Raw genomic sequence first — 6,817 nt, 5'->3', positions numbered from 1 at the left:
CAAATTTGAAAACTTTAGAATTGCTAATTAAAGACAAAGCATAAACTCATAATCCCTGGAGGTCCCAGATGGAGCCGGACATTTCTGACATCTTGGGCATGAAGATGCATATCTCCTTCAGTGAGCAGGATGAAAAACCTCTGCAGACAAATGCCAACATTGCATGAGTCCTACAGCGGGCTCCCTGCTGGGGGCGTGGGGGGGAATCTGCTTCTCCCTCCTCCCCAGCACCTGCCCCTGTCCCTGCTTGTGCTTCCCCTCCCCCAAATATATAAATAAAATCTTAAAAAACAAAGTAAAGACAGGCCTTTCTCAGATTAGGATGTGTGTGTAGATCTTGACAAAGGAAATGTGTCATCCTGGGAGCATGTCCCCTCTAGGACTCTTCATTCTGGAAGCGTCCTGTACTCTCCCTTTTCTTATCCAGGAAGGAATTGCTCCCTCTCTTAGGTATAGAAATGAGCCTAGAATAATTTATTCGTCATTCATTTGTAAAGTAAATGAGTTTTATATGTGAAATAGCAGGTGTAATTAGTTCAATATAAATCTGAAAAAGTAGGGGATCCCTGGGTGGCTCAGCGGTTAAGTACCTGCCTTCAGTCCAGGGCGTGATCCTGGAGTCCCAGGATTGAGTCCCACATCAGGCTCCCTGCGTGGAGCCTGCTTCTCCCTCTGCCTGTGTCTCTGCCCCCCACCCCTCTGTGTCTCTCATGAATAAATAAAATCTTAAAAAAAAAAAAGAAAAAAAAATCTGAAAAAGTAAGGACAGGAGAGCAGAAGTTGGTGATTAGGTAACCATGGCACATTAAATAAAGTAACTAACAAGCCATTAGCTAGTTCACAGGGAGAGGATTCTCATCAAACTGTACATGGTACTCCTGTTGTGGATTTCTTTTTACGTTTTTACAATTTCCACGATGATTTATGAGTACACTCCTAGATCGTTGCCCATCCAAGCAAGAGTCTGGATAACTTAAAACACCTAAGTTAAGCACAAATGACTTCCGTTTCCCCAGGGCCCTGGTCTTCTGGCCCTCATGTCCACTTTTCATAGCTCCCTCATTAGGAAGGTTTTATTTCATTAAGCAGGCGCTGATCTCTTGATGTCATCAAGGCAAGATCATTGTAATTAACAAGGGGCAGAGTACGTTTGTCCTATGCTCTCCCAGGGCATGGGAAACACAAAGTTTCCCAGGGAGACATTTGGGGTCTCTGGCAGTTGACCAGTATCTTAGAGAATACCTCGGATTTCCCAGAGTTCTGAAGTCAGAGGGCGGCTAAAGCCCTGGTGATCATCTGCTCCAATATCCCATCCCTGTCCTCTACAATGTCCCTGACAGACTGTCCACCAGCTCTGGGATAGAACAGGTCATTTTTTTTCTTATCTGATCTTGATTCCCCATTGTCCCTTCCATGCATGTGTCACAGATCTTGTCCCACAGTCATCTTTCAAGATATTATCGGTGGAATTCCTTTCGATGAGGAACACGTCCCAGTGAAATAAAAAAAAACAAAAAACAAAACAAAAACAAAAACAAACAAACAAACAAAAACGATGGCCAGGTGGATGATAGTTTAAAATCAAGAGTATCATGTGGGAGCTTTGGAAATAAATTTGTATCTTAGCTTAGATGAGACCTTTGAGAAAAGCCATCCCTAATATTTATAAAACCTTGAAACTCCTTTAGGAAGTCTCCATTTCATCAATTTGCAGTGATGAGAATTAAGGTGTAATTAAGTTTCCTTTCAATTTAGGTGACATTTGTTTTAGCCAGACCCGGAGATAAATCAGGAGGCTGCAAAGATAAATAAGTCATGGTCCCTGTCCCTGGGTCTAGCTGGAAGGCAGACTAATGAATAAACAAATAACCATAATACAGCACACTGGAAGATGTCTTAGAAAGAGGAACAAACTGAAGGAAATTCGGAAGAGGGAGTATTTGTTCATCCAGGTGTGGAGAGTCAGGGAAAACTGAGAGGTAGTTTTATTTATGCTGGAACTTCCTGTATCTTCTTTTTTTAAAAAATAAATTTATTTTTTATTTGTGTTCAATTTGCCAACATATAGAATAACACCCAGTGCTCATCCCGTCAGTGCCCACCTCAGTGCCCGTCACCCAGTCACCCCCACCTGACCCTTCCCCCACCCCTACTTCATTTCCCAGAGTTAGGAGTCTTTCATGTTCTGTCTCCCTCTCTGATATTTCCCACTTATTTTTTCTCTTTTCCCCTTTATTCCCTTTCACTATTTTTTATATTCCCCAAATGAATGAGACCATATAATGTTTGTCCTTCTCCGGTTGACTTACTTCACTCAGCATAATACCCTCCAGTTCCATCCACATCGAAGCAAATGGTGGGTATTTGTCGTTTCTAATGGCTGAGGAATATTCCATTGTATACAAAACCACATCTTCTTTATCCATTCATCTTTTGATGGACACTGAGGCTCCTTCCACAGTTCGGCTATTGTGGACATTGCTGCTAGAAACATCGGGGTGCAGGTGTCCCAGCGTTTCATTGCATCTGTTTCTTTGGGGTAAATCCCCAACAGTGCCATTGCTGGGTCGTAGGGCAGGTCTATTTTTAACTCTTTGAGGAACCTCCACACAGTTTTCCAGAGTGGCTGCACCAGTTCACATTCCGCATCTGCTGTATCTTGAAACATGAGCAGGAGCTGCCTGGATTTGGTGAGGAAGCAGGAGCAGGGGAGGGAATGCATCGTGATACTAAATGCTGAGATGCCTTCTCTTTGTTTTCATCAGAAATGCTTTCACCTCTAGAGGTGCTGCTGTGCATGCCTCTCCTGGGCAGTCGTGTGTGTTTTCCAGTCACTGTGAATCTGTGGGGAGGAGGACGAGAGGCTTAGCTTGCAGCAGGACTGCGATGCCCCTAGCAGCCTCACCTTCCCTATATTTTGGTTGGTCAAAATCTCAGAGCTCCCCTTTTGAACCGCAAGTGCACTTTTTTTGGGTTCAGTCTGTGACCTTTCTGCTGTATCTAGAGATCTCCCAGGAGGCCACAGGTCATCTTGAGGGCTACCTCTGTGGAGGGACCTGGAAAGGGTCCTTGACATTTGGAAATGAATTTGAAGTGATTCCCCTTGGAGGAGAGGGTTCTTTGGTTGATTCTTTGATAGCATGACTCCCCCTGGTGGCGGTTTTCTGTTAAAATCGCTTCTTTGAGGAGCAGTCTTCTCAAAGCTTTGGTTGTAGGGGAGAAAAGGATTTAGAATTCATCTTCGTCATGAGTTTGAGCTGCAACTAGGAGGAATTTAAAACAAAATACATTTATTATTTCCTAGTTTCAGTAGGTTGGGAGACCTCACTGCTGAGAGTCTCGTGAGGCTGCAATCAAGGTGCTGGCTGGAGAAGTGTCTGCTTCTAAGCTCATCCAGGTTACTGGCAAAATTCATTTTCTTACAGCTTTCTGAGGACTCTAGCATTTTGCTGGCTTTCAGCTAAAGGATGTCCTCCTATCCTAGAAGCCACACACAGTTTTTTGATATGTGGATTTCCTCAACATGGGCAGCTTACTTTATCAAGCCAGCAAGGAGGATCCTTGACCTCAGGAAGGGTTCTCACCTGATTAAATCAGGCCCACCCTGGATAACCTCCCTTTTGATTAACTCACAATCAGCTGATATGGAACCCTAACACATCTGCAAAATATCTTCATTTTTGTCATATTCTATTGGCAAGAACAAAGTGCCAGCTTACAGTTAAAGGAAGGAGATTATACAGAGATTATTATATTTATATTATAATTCTGCCCACCACTGTAAGATTGTTCTTGATTCTTTCTTATTAGAATATTACAAAAACTGCCAGTGCATAAAGACAGAGACTGGCCTATAGAGTTCTACTTTTCCTCAATTGCTCAAAAAATTAAATACCGTGTGCTACCTGCATATCAGCTGTACTGTTCCACCTCTTGGCAGAAGGACCAAGGTGTTCAGTTGCCCAGGTGTTCTCAGCTTCAGGGCTAGTAGTGTTTCCTTGGCCATAGACCAAAGGGTCTTTGTGATATGCAGCTGAGTCTCTGCTGCCCTAACCAGGCTCCATTACAAGATGTATGGGTGGGTTGTGGGAAATAGGGGTGAGGACTTCAGATTCTTTTTTAAACAACTTTATTGAGATATAATTTGCATACCATAAAATTTACCCATTTTAAGTGCACAGTTCAATGGGTTTTAAGTACATTTATGTATTCAAACCATCACCATAAACCGGTTTTAGAGTATTTCCATTACAGTGAAAGTTCCCTTGGGCCTATTGGGCTTCATCTCTGCTCTCCCTCGCCAGCTCCAGATAACTATTGAACTACTTCCTGCCTCCTCAGTTCTGCTTCTTCCCTCACCCCTAGAAATATATAAATGGAGTCATGCAATGTGTAGTCTTTGGTGCCTGGCTTCTTTTGTCAAGCAGAATGTCTGTGTGGTTTGTGTTGTTGTATAATTGTTACTTTGTTTCTCTTTATTACTGCATAGTATTCCTTCCAGGACTGGCTACCAAATTTGTGGCCCTGCGCAAAATGAAAACTCACATCCCTTGTTACAAAGGCAGGAAAAAGTGCCATTACAGGTTTTAAAGTGTACATCTGTTCCCTCTCTTCTGCAATCTCTTTCTCAGGCTGTCATGATGGTTTTTATTTGCTATTTAGTGTTGTGCTATATTCCCTCAGGCGTGGGGATACTCATTGTGTCCCTGTATGCATGTGGCCCACTAGTGGCTGGTTTGCCTTTCCCAGCAACCGCTGGACCAACATGCTGTGGCTTGGCTAGGGGTGTGCAAATTGAGTCAGGCATCTCTCTTTGGCCTGGGCTCACTGCCCCAGCCTATGGTGACAGATAACCCCCAAGGGTTGCATTATCTCTCTGCTAGGATGTGCCAGGTACCTAGATCTGAAGCATGTACCATTGGACCTCACTGACCAAACACAAATTCAAAGAGAAATTTACTAAGAATTTCAAGATGGTGACCATAGAACATTGAACCCTAGTGCGGGACCCTTCTAAGGGCATGTACAAATGCACTGGCTGCATCCCCATGGAGCTGGCTCTGATTCCACTGTGTGTTGTTTCATTTTTCTTATCCATTCACCAGATGATCACCGTTTAAGATTCTAGTTTTTTTTTTTGAAGGACTCAAGAAAATGTTCAGTCTTTTATTTAAAAACTATAAACAGTCACCAAAGTAAATAAAGCCATTCTATAACATAAACTGTTAGGTCTATATTTTTTACTGCACATCCTAAGGACACAGCAGAAATGGTGGTTGGGAGGCCTTCCACATTTTTGGATGCTAATAGAACAGGCAATAGGCAGTTATAAATGGATACATTTCACGCTGGGGGAAGAAGACAATTTAAGGAAGTAAGCAGTTTCTGAGCAGGAATGTGGTACAGTATTAAGAATGGAAGAATAATACAATAAAATTCCACACTATATTAAGATAGAAAAAGTAGTGAAGAAAATATCATACCTGCACATAATGCATATATAACACAGGAGAAAACCTGTATAAAATTCCGTGTATTTAAACCAATTTACAAATACAAAAAATTCTGTCCAAGCTCTGAGCTTGCACATGACAAACGTTTACAGTGGATACATGTTAGGGAAAACCAAAAAATACCTTCAAATAGTTTTTCTTCTACAAAAATGACGTGAGATATATTATTCCATACTCTTTCAGCCAGCAAAATGAGTTCTACAATGTGTATAATACAAAACAAAACAAAACAAAAGGAAAAAAGAAAAAAGAAAAAAAAAAAGAAAAAGAAAAAAATCACAGTTCCACAAAACTGTTTTGACTTTGTCATATGGATACTTGGCAGTAAAATTGCAAGGTTATATACTAAGTATGTGTTTAATTTTCTAAGAAACTGTCAAATTGTTATTCAAAGTGGCTCTACCATTTTACATTTTCATTAGCAGTATCTGAGGGTTTCTTCATATCCTCACCAACATGTACTGTCTGCCTTTTTTTATTATAGCCTTTCTGCTGTGAGGGGTGTGGTGGTATCTCATTACGGTTTTGATTTGTATTTTCTTTTCTTTCCTTTTTTTTTTTTTTTTTTAAAGATCTTATTTATTTATTTGGCAGAGAGAGAGAGAGAGCACAAGCAAGGGGAATAGGAGAGGGAGAAGCAGGCTCCCCACTGAGCAGGGAGCCCGATGTGGGGCTTGATCCCAGGACCCCGGGGGATCATGACAAGCCCAACACAGATGTTTAACCAACTGAGCCCCAAGGCAGCCCTTGATTTACATCTTCTTAATGACCAGTAATACTGAACATCTTTTCATGTGTTTGTTTGCTACCCATATATCTTCTTTGGTGGAGTATCTATTTACATCTTTTCTCATGTGTTTTTAATTTTTTTTAAAGATTTATTTATTTTTTGGGGGGAGGAGCAGAAGGAGAAGGAGTGAGAGAATCTCAAGCAGACTCTACACTGAGTGCGGAGCTTGGTGGGGGCTTGATCTCATGAGACTGAGATCACCATCTGAGTTGAAACCAAGAGTCAGATGCTTAACTGCTTAATGGACTGCGCCACCCAGGCACCCCCTCATTTGCTTTTTAAATTGGGTTGTTTGTCATCTTATTAAGTTCTTTTTTAAAATGTATACTCTGGATACAAGTCATTTCAGCTATACGATTTTCAAATATTTTCTCCTGGCCTGTGACTTGTCTTTATTTTCTTTCTTTCTTTCTTTCTTTCTTTCTTTCTTTCTTTCTTTCTTTCTTTCTTTCTTTCTTTCTTTCTTTCTTCTTTCTTTTTTTTCTTTCTTCTTTCTTTTTCTTTCCTTTCTTTC

This window comes from Canis lupus, chromosome 14, assembly GCF_011100685.1.
Source record: "Canis lupus familiaris isolate Mischka breed German Shepherd chromosome 14, alternate assembly UU_Cfam_GSD_1.0, whole genome shotgun sequence".
In the NCBI taxonomy this organism is placed as follows: Eukaryota; Metazoa; Chordata; class Mammalia; order Carnivora; family Canidae; genus Canis; species Canis lupus.
The sequence above is the reverse complement of the archived record's forward strand: the minus strand, read 5'-3'. Positions refer to the sequence as shown.